The sequence below is a fragment of the Mus pahari genome, chromosome 3 (genome assembly GCF_900095145.1).
Source record: "Mus pahari chromosome 3, PAHARI_EIJ_v1.1, whole genome shotgun sequence".
NCBI classification, from domain to species: Eukaryota; Metazoa; Chordata; class Mammalia; order Rodentia; family Muridae; genus Mus; species Mus pahari.
In genome coordinates, this window is record NC_034592.1 from 86,626,046 (window position 1) to 86,639,180 (window position 13,135).

A 13,135-nucleotide genomic window follows, 5' to 3' on the forward strand; every position below is an offset into this window, starting at 1 on the left:
TAAAACAGGTATGTGCAGGATGCATGAAGCTCCGGGAATAGGCAGAGGTCAGGTTTGAGGAGTAAACAGTGTGGCTTTTGCACAGGGCTTTGCAGGGGCACCGCCATGTATGGGGGATAGGGAATGAGAGCATTCACTTCACTGAGAGCTTGGAGATCTTGCTGGAAGTTGAGCATCGTTGGGTATTGTAATGAGGATTCTGGGATCCAAAGAAAGCAGGACTGGAGTCACTGACTGGTTTGGTTTTTCCAAGGGTGGAGGAGAGATTGACCAAGATGCCAATCATTGAAAAATCTTGGCTGGAGTCTTACAGGGTTAGAGGTGGTCTAGATGCATTGAACAGAATGCTAAACCTGGCTTTCTTTATTATTATTATTATTATTATTATTATTATTATTATTATTATTATTGTATGATATGTGAGTATAGGCATAAGCATGCCACAGTGTATGTGAAGGGCCCAGAGTCAGTTCTCTCTTTTCACCTTTATGTGAATATAATTCCAGAAATGGAACTCAAATGATTAGACTTGAGCAGGAAGTACCTTTACCCAGTGAGCCGTCTCACCTACCCTGAATCTGTATTTCTGACCCTATGAAAGCTACTCCAGATCTCAGTTTCCACTCTTGTTTTCTTTATTCCAGCCTTTTGAGACAATGTCCTTTGTAGCCCATATATGTTGGTCAACCATGATTGCTAAATTCGTGATATTGGAGTCACCATGGAAACAAATATTTGGGCATGTGTATGAGGGATTCTGAGGACAAGGTTAGTTGAGGTGGGAAGACCCATCCCACATGTGGGCAGTACTATCCCATGGGCTGCAGTTCTAGGGTGAATAACAGAAGAATGCAAGCAGCAGGCAGAGTACCAGCATTCACAGCGGCTCTGCTTCCTGACCCAGGGTACCCTGACCGGCAGCCCCCCACTCCCATTCCCACCCCTTCCCTTCCACCACAAACAGTAAGCTGAAATAGGCCTTGCTTTTATAAGGTATTTTGTCCATGCAAGAAGACGAGTAATTAATAAACCAGGCTGGCCTTGAACTAACTTTGTAGCCAAAAATTGATCCTATTGCTTCTACCTCTTATGTATTGGGATGAGAGATGTATGTGACCAAATCCCATTTGTACAGTGCTGGGGATCCAGGGATTTGTGCATGGTAAGCTAGCACTCTCCCAGCTGAGCTACAGCCCTCTTCTTTTTGCCTTTGCTTTTTCTATGTTTTTTTGTTGTTGTTGTTGTTGTTGTTGTTGTTTTGTTTTGTTTTTGACTGAGCCCCAAAGACAGATCAAGACTTCCGGCTTTGGAGAACTGTTCAAAACACTCCTGTCACTGAAGGGAATGTACTCTTGGGAGAGGGCTATTCTCAGTCTATTTGTGGGGATTTCTTCTATCCTGCAAGGATGTTTAGCCCTCAGACGACTGCGTTTGCTGCTGGAAATAGCTCGGTAGTATTGTCCTGCTGAAAGGGAAGCAGGCTGAAAACAGTGCTTACAATACGGCATAGTAAGAGTTCCAACAGGTTCAACCTGCTGGCGAAGGGGTCAGGGCAGAGCAGGCTTCCCAGAGGAAGCAGCATCTCCATTATTCTGCTTTGAGAGTGGAGTGGAAAAGAGTTTCAGAAGGAAGGAGCAGTGTGTGCAGGAGCACAGTGCAAGCCAAAGCCATTCTGTGCTCAGAACAGAAAGGCAGGAGAGGACATCTCACTGAGTACTTTAGCCACATTAGTATATTAGGACATGATCTAGGGACGATAGGCAGGCTGGAAGGATGGATCAAGCTGCTGATGAGAAAAGGAGATCTCTGGCCTAAGGACAAGGGGGAGTGGCAGAGACAACAGGAAGGGCAAACCACTTGTAATAGTCCAGATGGGGGTTAGGATGCAAACCTGAAGCCAGAAACTGGCTGAGCCCATCAGCAGTGAAACTTCTTGAGCAGCTGGGTGGAGCTTGTCTGCCTCTACACTGTGAGACCTGTGTTAGAAGGTAGTCCAGTCAGGCTGTCTCTCAGACTAAGACTCTGCTCAGAGCTTCCCCGACTTTTCCAGCATCCTTACCTCTCATATTCCACAGGGTATTGGCTCCTGGATCCTCTTCCCAAGACTGAGAATGCCCTGCACTCAAGTTACATTTGAATGCAGCCCATGTCTGCATATCCTCTCTTATAGTTCAACTCATTCCTAGAGTATTTGTAAAGTCCAATCCAAAGTAAGTGCTTATATAAATCACTCTTATAATGTATTGCTTAGGACATAATTATTAAAAATGTGACCTATATATGCTCAGCAGCAATTCCACCCAGCCAGTAGTATTCAGTGTGAGTTTGGTTGAATGGAAATATGAAGAACCCATGGTCACTGAGCACCCATGGTAGTCCCTCCAGTCACTTTTCCCTCAATGCCCCAATGACTTCCAGGCTCGTCCCCACAAGTTTCAGCCCATGCCCATGACTCACCTCTGACCTGCTCTTGACCTCCTCCTCTTCCTCCTGCTCCTCCTCCTCCTCCTCTTCCTTCTCCTCCTTCTGTGACTTCTTGGCTGGTGAGCCAAGACGTCTGTCTGGCTTTGACCCAGCACTGACACAATCCCAGAGCCCAGCAGGGCAGAGGCAGGGCATCACCTTGGCCTGGAATACAGCTGAGGTATTTTGGCTGTGGAAAGACTTGTAAGAGAAGTGATGTCTGTTCATCCTTCAGGAGTGTTGTCTCCTTAGTTCTCACTTGGCCTTGGTTGCACATACAGTTGCCTTGGATGATTTTATATATATATATATATATATATATATATATATATATATATATATATATATAGTGTGTGTGTGTGTGTCTGTGTGTGTGTCTGTGTGTGTGTCTCTCTCTGTGTGTCTCTCTGTGTGTGTGTGTGTGTGTGTGTGTTTGTGTAGGTCACTGAATAACTTGCCATGAGTCAGTTCTCTCTTTCTAACATGTGGATCCTGGGGCTTGAACTCAAGTCAATCTGCATAGTGGCAGATATCTTTAACTACTGATATGTCTTGTCAGCTGTTTAGGATATGATGATCTGGAAGAAGAAAAAGAAGAAGAAAAGAAGAAGAAGAAGAAGAAGAAGAAGAAGAAGAAGAAGAAGAAGAAGAAGAAGAAGAAGAAGAAGAAGAAGAAGAAGAAGAAGAAGAAGAAGAAGAAGAAGAAGAAGAAGAAGAAGAAGAAGAAGAAGAAGAAGAAGAAGAAAGTTTTGACAGCTGCTCCTACCAATGAAAATTTATATATTTATATTAATTATTATGGGGAAAATCTAGACTTCTATAGTTTTAGAAGTTGCCCTGGTGGTTTAACATACCACCACAGTTCTTTTAACATCAAGCCTCTGAAACAGGTTGACCAAAGGCCTTGGTTCTGGCAAGTTTTTTTTTCTTTTTTTCAGGATTTACATTAGACAGACCAGAGTTTACTTGAGCTTCATTCATCTCCTTCTTAGTAAAATGAAGAAGTTAAATGTACCACTCCTAGAAATGGCTAATGGGCCAGGTGCATGATGCTTGCTGGGGTTTGGGTCACAACATCTCTCAAAGTCCAAGTGTTAAGAGCGTGGTCCCTGCTTGATTGTAATGAGAGGTTGTGAAAACTTTAAGTGTAGCCTAGAGGTTTTAGGGCGTGCCTTTAGAGAGTACCGTGGAACTTCCCAGCCATTCTCCTACTCTCTTTTTGTTCCAAGACAAGCAATGAATGGGTTTCTTCTACTGTGAACTGCTGTGAACACAGAAGCAGTGGGGCCAGGTGACTATGGTGTAGTGGCTAGTGATAAGTGTCAACGCCACACAGTCCAGAGTCACTAGAAGCGCCTCTAGTCATGTCTGTGGGGGAGCATCTTGATGACTTTAGTTGAGTTGGAAAGACTTATCCAGCCGTTTCCTGTCTAGATTTCTGGACTGATGAAGAAAAGAAGCTGGGTTGTAATACCCATGTGGTCCTTGCTATCTACATTCTCAGTGTGACCAGCTACTTCAAGCTCCTGATTGTAATACCTGTGTGGTCCTTGCTGTCTATTTTCTCAGTGCTGGGGTGTAACTAGCCACTTCACATTCCTGGCACCTTGACCTTGCTCCCACGGGGGACTGCTACCTTAAACTGTGAGCTGAGATAGACCTGCTCCTCCTTAAGTTGTTCTTATCATGCTGCTTGTCAGCACAGCCACCAACTACAGCACATAGCCTGGAACCCTTGACGCCATGAACCAAAGCAAACCTTTCCTCTTTATAAGCTGATTATCTCGAGCGGCTGTGACAGTAACAGAAAGCTGTTAACACAGTGTCCAGCCACGAGCATCACCTGTTGTTTTTCTTCTCATGCCTTGAAGATGGTACTCCACCTTTGAAATGAAGCTTACCGTAGTATGAATTATACAATCAGAAGAGATAGATGGAACGAGAAGGAAGGTACAGAGCTAAAACAAGGCGATAGAGTAGAGTAAGTTTGTGTCTAAGGACCCCCACCTACATTTTCTATCCCCAAGTCTCAGGTTTAGGAAGGGTTTGAGAGAGGTCAGATAAAGTGCTTCAGCAGTAGCAAAGATGTGGTCTAGGAAAATGGAGGAAGAATTATTCTGGAACATTTTCCTTTCATAAGTATCTTCAGAACCACTATGAAATAAGACTTTCCATAGCCCTCCTACTGTTACGTGTTCTCTCTGGCAGCGCAATGTTCCCGCAGCCTGGGTGGTCTTTGCCTGCAAAAACTCCCTGTCACCAGTGCTCTCCTTACCTCTTGTGAATGTGAATAAAAGCGCTGATGACATCTAGCATGGCCAGATTATGAGTCCTTCCAGTCCAGGTCAGTTCTGCTGAGAGCTTTCTCCCCTGTTCCTGACATTGCAAAGCTGGTGTGCAGGACACAGCAAAGATACCATCAAAGGATGTAAGCTCATTTGGATTCTAGGAGAAGGAAGAGGAATAGCTCACCAAACATTCTTCGTAAGGAAAAGAATGATGTCTCTCTCTCAAAGGATGTAAAGAAACAGGCTGAAATACAGTCCACGGAGAGATCTCAAGAACCCGATAGTAATGGGAGAGACCTGAGCTCTCACCTCAGGGATACTGAGGTCCCAACCCAAGGGTTCTCACTCCACCTTTGCTTAGAGGCCAGCTTCCTACTCAGATGAACCACAAACAACAGTGTCACAGAGGAGCAATGGATGCAGTGTGCCAAAGAGCCTGAGGCAATTCAGTTTCTCAACACAGATGCTGTCTTGAGATGTGGTACAATTATCCTCAAACTTTTAAAATACTGTGGGAGCACCTGGAAATTCTATACAGCGAATGATTCAGTTCAGCAAACACCAGTGGTTCTCATCAGCATCTATTTATCCTTCTTCACCATTAACACATTGCAAGGCAGACCCTCCAGACTGTAGGCACTGATTGGTGACTGAACACTTCACACACAGGCAACAGTATGCAGCACGAATCAACCAGGGAAAGTAACTGCATGGATTTAGTGGTGTGTTCTGGTGAACCGAATGGGCAATTCACTGTTTAAGGATGCTTTATCGCCAAATGGAGGGACAAAAACTATGATAGCTTAGTATTAATTATTAACAATTATAAAAACATTATGACTTCAACATTAATTTTATTGTTCCCATTAAACTTTATTTAATAGTGGCTAGTCATTTCTCCTGACCCAACCTGGCAGTAATACAGTGAGTGAAACAAAAGATGTCAAGAGCTTAACACAGTGTCAGATGCTGAGAAAGCCGGCAAGAAATAATGGTCTTTATTCTGTAATAGTGAGATATTAATTTCCCCCATACACAAAAATATTGGGGAAGAAAAAAACATAAAAATTTTCCAAAGTGAGGTCAAGAATGGTGCCAATGACCATTCTTCTGACTTTGCCAATAGCTGTAAAGTTCATGTTTAGATACTAATTGACACTGAGCTGTTGTTTGGTTGGTCTTGCAGTTGCTATGTAGCCCAGGCTCTTCTCTCTTCCTGCCTCAGCATCTCTAATGCAGTGACAATGGGTGTGTGCTACCATATCCACTGACACTTATTATTGATTATTTTGTCTTTTCTTAAATGAACAATATTCTGCTTTGTGTGTACATGGGGGTGGTCCTTTGGGCACACATGTGTGTACATGCTTGCAAAGGTCAGAGGTCAACATCTGGTATGATTCCTTAGTTGCCGTGGCTACCTTGGTATTTGAGACAGTGTTTCCCATAGGTTGACCTGGAATTCATTGATCCAGTTGTCTGGGAAGCCAGCAAGGCACAGTATCTGCCTGTCTCTACCTCCCCAGTGCTGGAATTACAAACTGGTACCCTCATGCATGGGTTCTGAGACTTGAACTTGGGTCTTTAAGCTTGTGTGGCAGGGACTTTCCTGAGTGAGGCATCTCACCAGCCCTATGACTACCAGTACTAGAAGCTTTAGTGGGAGTTATGGTCGACATCAGTTGATTCTGCTTGCAAAGATCCCTTCTTGTGCTCACAACTACATTTTCAATAACCAGTCTTCCCACCTTGGATCTGACCTTGACTATGTGTCAAAACATACACCTTCCTCGGAAGAGAGACGCAGAGTTGGTGCCCAGGTGCAGCTAATTTGTCCTTCTATCAGTGTCTTGATGATAACATCCTTCCTTCCCATCACTGCTATATCCTAGGTTTTCTGCTACTGGGAGCAGTGTGGTCATTCAGCTCACCCTCTGATTCTGTTATTTATCTCAGAGTCACACAGTGTGCTGATTTCTTTTTCCTAAGTGAAACGAGGGTTGTTTGCTCTGTTTAGTAACCTAAGAACTTTCAACAATACTTGGATGTGAGTAAAAATAACTGTGATTGTTACTCTCATTTTCAAAGTCACTGCTGTGTTCTTATTGCTTTCATGTTTGGAGCGTAGTCTAAGCAGGAGCTCATGGCATTCTCCTAACAGCCCTGTAAGATACAAGACACCCACCATCGGTATCTACCTTGAAGATGAAGAATGGCTTTGAGTTATTGGATAACTTGCCTGTAGCTAGTCAGTGATGGAGGCAAGATTTAAACATGCCATTTCCAACTGTGGTTCCTACTCTCTTGATTACTAGACTGCCTTTCTAGGAATCACTCAGCAGGATGTACCTGCAATGTGCATGTCACGCTACATCACTAACCTTGTTTAATGTCGACAAGAATAGCCAAACTCCTTTTTATTTTTTCATTACATTTTATTTATTGTGTGTGTATGTCTGTGTGTGCCAAGGAGTATATGTGGAACTGAGAAGACAGTTTGTAGGTGTTCTGTCATCAAACATAGGTCATCAGGTTCAATAGCAGGCACCTTTACCTGCTAAACCAGAAACTCTCTTTAAAATAATATCTATCTATCTATCTATCTATCTATCTATCTATCTATCTATCTATCTATCTATCCTCTTTCCTTTCTTCCTTCTTCTTTCTTTCTTTCTTTCTTTCTTTCTTTCTTTCTTTCTTTCTTTCTTTCTTTCTTTCTTCCTTCCTTCCTTCCTTCCTTCCTTCCTTCTTTCCTTGCTTTCTTCCTTGCTTTCATGCTTTCTAGCTATTTTCTTTCTTTCTCTGTCTGTCTGCCTGCCCCCTCTGTGTGTGTGTGTGTGTGTGTGTGTGTGTGTGCTTTCCGATGTACCTATGCCACAGTAGGAGTATGAAGGCCAGAGTTGGTTCCTTTGGGAGTTGGTTCCCTCATTCCACCATGTGAGTTTTAAATATTGAACTTGGGTCGTCCCAAATTTGTGTGACAAGTGTTTCTATCCTCGGGGCCATCACATGCATCCAAACAAGCCATCAGATTTCTAAAGAAGTCCAGACTATGTCCTTACAAATGGGGAAACACTCAATCCGTTTAAGACCTTGTGCAAGGTTGCTGCCCAGCCCAGAAAGCCACCCAGTCCAGAAAGGTCTTCAAGGTAGGTAAGCCACCCAGCCTAGAGAGGTCTGAGCTTGAATAGAAAATGGCGTGCTCTGCCCAGACTTCTTCCCCTGGCTCATTTCAGAGAACAAAAGAGGCTTTAGAGGATGCACAGGATGAACTTCCTTTGGAAGCTCCTCGGGAGGCTTCTGCAGCAGTAAAGGAAAACTTTCTTGCTCAAGGAAAGAACTTTGAAATCCTCAGATCTAGGCCAGTCACCCTGCCCTCTCCTTCTTTCTTTGTCTTGTCTTTGAGAATCTGAGGCCTGATTAGGTCATGCTCAGCACTTGAGCCGGCCCAAGCCATGGTTTAAATGACTGTGCTCATGATGACCTTACAAGAACATCATCTGAGGCTAAATCTACTTGTTTTACCCTGAGATAATGGAAAATAAAGCCAGCCCTGCTCCTTTCCAGGAGACCTGGCTTGCCAACTTGGTTTTCCTAACATACTTTTACAGTTGATTTAGTGTCTCTGAACAGTAAGGCTTAAAAACTGAAAAATGAAAAAGCACTTAGCTGTTCTTGTGCCAAAAACATAAAAGATGAAGGCCACTGGTATCATCACAGACCCCATCCTGGAATAAGCAGCTAGCATGCTTCCAGACACGAAAAGAAGGCCATGCCTTCTACTGAAGCCAGGGGAGCATTCAGGGGCCATGTTGTTGGGGTTCTGTCTGGACGCGTGCTTGGAAGGCTCTTTGCAGCCTGCTACTTGGCCTCTTCTGACACATTACCAAATCCCATTGGTATTTCTGGTCTCTACCTCCAAACTCCTAGGTTTAGTAGTGTTTGAAGCTTGGGGTTTGCACCAGTGGTAGCTGGAGCCATTTTATGGGGTTTTAGATGATGGTGAATGGGGGCAGGGTGAGGAATGGTGGAGGCAAGACAGAAAAGCAAGTGAGCTCAACCTCGACTTTTGTAGGAGTCCTTTCTGAACTCAAACAACCTTCCAGGAGCAAGATAGGGAGGAACTGTTGTGAACTTAATGTCTCTGGGCCTCTTTTTTACTCAGTGAAATGGGAACAATCCAGTGTCTACTCAGTTTAGATAGGAGAGTCCTATACAATAGTGTATTCGTAGTGTCTATCACAGGGGAAGTGAACAATCAAGAGAGCTTCTTGCTTTCATTACATGAAAGTAAGGCCTGTTTTTCTAGTTCCATGTGTGCTAATAATAGAGTGGTCAACTATCAAATGCGTAGTCCTTTCCGGGCATCTATAGTCTGACTTTTTCTCTCCAGATCCCCAGGACAGGGCAGAGAGCAAGGTCTTGGATTCCAGGTGAATTCTGGGTGCACACTGGTAACCACTTTTTACTCCTCATTCCTAGAGGGAGAAAAAGAGCTGTTATTATTATTATTATGCCTTGTTCCTATATAAGGCTCTTTTCATTAGTTCTAAAAATAGAACCATGCATAGTTTCCAGACTGAGCATCCAGCCTGGTAGTTTTTCTTTCAAGCTCCCTACATTGACCATCAAAAAAGAACTTTTTTTTCTTTTTACTGTATATTATTGTATTCCCTTACCAATTTGACCTTTTCTTTTGTCAGTGAATACAGAATACAGGGTTTTAAACGTCACCCACAGCCTTACTAGTCACATTTTTTTTCATAGGATTTTAAGACTTGCTTCCAGAATGCATGGGGTGAAGAGGCTGAAGAAAGAATTCTTAGTTTTATGGGTTGGCATACTGAGTGGCTGCTTAAATGTTTTCATGCCAGACCCCCCCTTTTTTTTCTTTTTTCCCTCTTTCTCTTCCCCTCACCCCCAGATCTCTCCTTTGACTTCTGAGACAGGGGCTCATGTATCCCAGGCTGCCCTTTAGCTTTCTGTATAGCTACAATTACCTTGAACTTCTTACCTTTCTACTTCCACCATTTAAGAGTCAGGGTTACAGATTATAGACAAGGCAAATTTATGCAGTGGTAGGGATGGAAACTGCAGTGTCCCTGTCAGTGTCTCCAACTGAGCTATTGATCCAGCTACCAACTATACTATATCTCTAAGCCCCATAGTTCTCTTTTCTCAGAACAAACAGATACACGCACACACACACACTCTCTCTCACATACACACAGTGTGTGTGTGTGTGTGTGTGTGTGTGTGTGTGTGTAGGAAAGTCTTAGCTTGAGCTTACAATGAAATTCACATCTGCAAAAGAGGTGGGAACCCCCAGGATGTGAGTTGTAGACAGTTGTTTCCCACTTGAAGCTAGAGAAAATGAGGAGGAGCCCATGTGTCCAGTTTAATACTTTGCATCTCGAGTTCTTAGAGAGGAGGTGCAGAAGGACAAGAATGAGAAAGCAATTGCATTAGACAATAGACTCTGTCACACTTTCAGGCTCAGTAAGGTCATTTGCAGATCTAGATGATGCTGTGTTGTAGGGAGAGACAATTCCCTCTCTTCTGACCGGATCAGAGGAGCTCATTGGTATCTGGAGATGCAGCAGCTGTGGGGATGAGTACAGCTGAGGCAGCCCCTGTACTCGGACTGCAGGCAGCCTCAGCTGGATGCACTAGTTGGTAAGTACCTGGGAGACCCCTCCTGGGATGCCAGGAGAGAAGAGACTGAGAATTTACAGGGTACTGACTGGTATTATGTAGCATCCTGTGACATAGCCAGTAATGTGTGGAATGGCTGTGCGAAGTGACAGGTTTCTATTCGTAGATCAGAGAAAGCTGTGAAGCAAAGGTTTAGATATAGAACAAGTTCATTGATGTGAGAAGCCTACAGGGCTTTGTGGATGAGTCACATAACCCTTCACCTTACAGAAAAAAGGCTCCGTTTCCTAGCGGAGAGAGCTAGGACAGAGATCTGAATGCTAGGTATCCCCGATGTTTCCTCAGACCACTAAGATTGGAGAGTGGACTGATGTTAAGCTGCAAGAAGAGGACCAGATTATGTGCACAGTGTGACAGATTATGTGCACAGTGTGATTAGAATGGAAGAAAGTCATCCATCCTCCGGCGCCACCCCTGATGCTGTACCTTCAACCAGGTGCATGCCCCAACAGGATTATCTTTCCATCTGAATCTGTGTACTCAGCAAAGGTGGATTTGTGGTGTGTGTGTGTGTGTGTGTGTGTGTGTGTGTGTGTGTGTGTGTGTATACACATGCATGTAGAGACCTAAGGTCTCTCCCTTGACGACTTTCCACCTTGCGTATTGAAGTGCATCTCTCACTTGAACCCAGAGCTCAGCAATTTGGATATTCTAGCTAGCCAGATTTTGATGGATAGCTCCTGTCCTCCTGAGTACCATGATTATAGAGATAGATTGTTATGTCTGCCTAGAATTCACATGGGTGCTAGAGATCCAAACCCCAGTCTGGTAATTGCCTAGCAAGCTTGTTACCCACTGAGCTCCCCCCTCCCCGCCCCCAGCTCCAGCAATGGCGCCTTCAAAGCAGCAGCTATTTCACTGATGAAAGACAACCCGTAAAGATATGGATTCCTGAGTGAACCTGTGAAAGCCTGTGAGGTGTGAGTTAATGGCTGTAACACAGGAAGAAATGCCTTCAAATCTGAGCTATTGCAGGCTCGGGTGAGACTTGTAGGGGTGACCGTCTCTCTGGGGTTGTCAGAAAGGGTGAGCAGAAGCTAAAATGGGCAACTAACAGAGGTGGAGGACAATAGCTTTCTATACCACCTTCAGGCAGAATCTGCTGCTCCCAGATGCTCTGCAGGCCATCAGTCCTATGCCTACAGACCCGTCCTCCAGTCAGGAATGTTCCAGTATGACCTCATATTTATGTATGGTCTTGCCCTCCTGTCAGGAGGAGAAGTGGGTAGAAGTTAAATGGGAGCTAAAAGAAAAGGGGGAGGAAAGAGAATAGAGGAGGAGCAGAAAGACATGTGCAGAAGAAAACGAGAAACAAACATGTGCATGGAAAAGGGAGGCATCACTGAGATCCGTAACAAGAAAGAGCAGACAAGTGCAGTAAATCGTTTCCAGAGTGTAAGGAATTCAGCACACTTGCATGGAAGCCCTGTGGGGCCACTGGTTAATAGCATCCAGCCGCCTAGCTGCAGGTGGAGCGCTCACCTGAATCCCAGCAGAGCGCCTTTCCTTTGGAAACCTGTGATTTATAGGCCCCTCTGGACTCCAGGCTAGACTCTCACCCCATCCACCACCTACAGGCTGACCCTGGCTTGCCCTCCTTCCTGAACTTGGTCCAGCAGGTGGACTTGGCTTTCTAATGACTGCAGATAGCTCTGTTTTCCTGATGTCCTTGCCATGGTGAGGGAGAACAGACCCAGGCTATTCAGTGGAGGAAGCCAGACTTGTTGGAGGCATGAAATATCACTGAAAGTGTGGGCCCTGTTACATTTCATTACCTGTTTACATTTTTCTGGCTGCCTTCCACTGGTTACTGGTCCAGAAACAGAACTGGAAACTAACCTCAAATGAGATCAGATTTTCCAATGAAATATGATAAGGAAAAGTGTCCAGAGCCAAATTACAGGTAAATGGGCCCAGTCTACCAGAGGGACATTCAAGCAGAGCCTGGTGTTGACATGGCCCTGGTCCAGCCTGACTGATGGCTGTCCTGAGGTTGTGGGAAGCCCTGTGAGGCAGATGGGGGAGGTATGCACAGACTGGAATTTATCAGGGCCCCTGCCAGATGCCTTCTGACCTCTAATGAAGAGCAGCATCCCTTCTCTCGATGGCAATTGTGCTGCAGGCCATGGAAACTTAAGACTAAAGGTTTAATGTCCATGGTCAGACCAGCAGGGTAGAGGAAAAGAGACCGTATGGATTTGGGCTGTGGAGATGGCTCAGTCCTACATTTGACTCTCAGAACTCATGCTAAGGAGAGTTAGGCATGGTGTTATGATCTTGGGCTTGTTGGCCAGACAGCTTAGCTTATTTGGGGAATTCCTGCTGAGTAAGAGGACCTGCCAAAAATCAAAATGGATAACCAGTGATGTCTTTTAGTCTACTTTCACACATATCCACCTGCACACACATGGACACACACACATACAAACATACATACATACATACATACATACATACATACATACATACAAACACCAAACATGAGAGAGAGAGAGAGAGAGAGAGAGAGAGAGAGAGAGAGAGAGAGATTATATAGCTATAGAGACAATCTAAAAACATAAAATATTAGCAAAAGTAAACCACCTGCCAGTAGGAACCCCTTCATCGCTAGAAGCATGCCTGGGAACCATCCTAATCCATTTAGACTGAGCCTGTGGTGCTAACTCCCA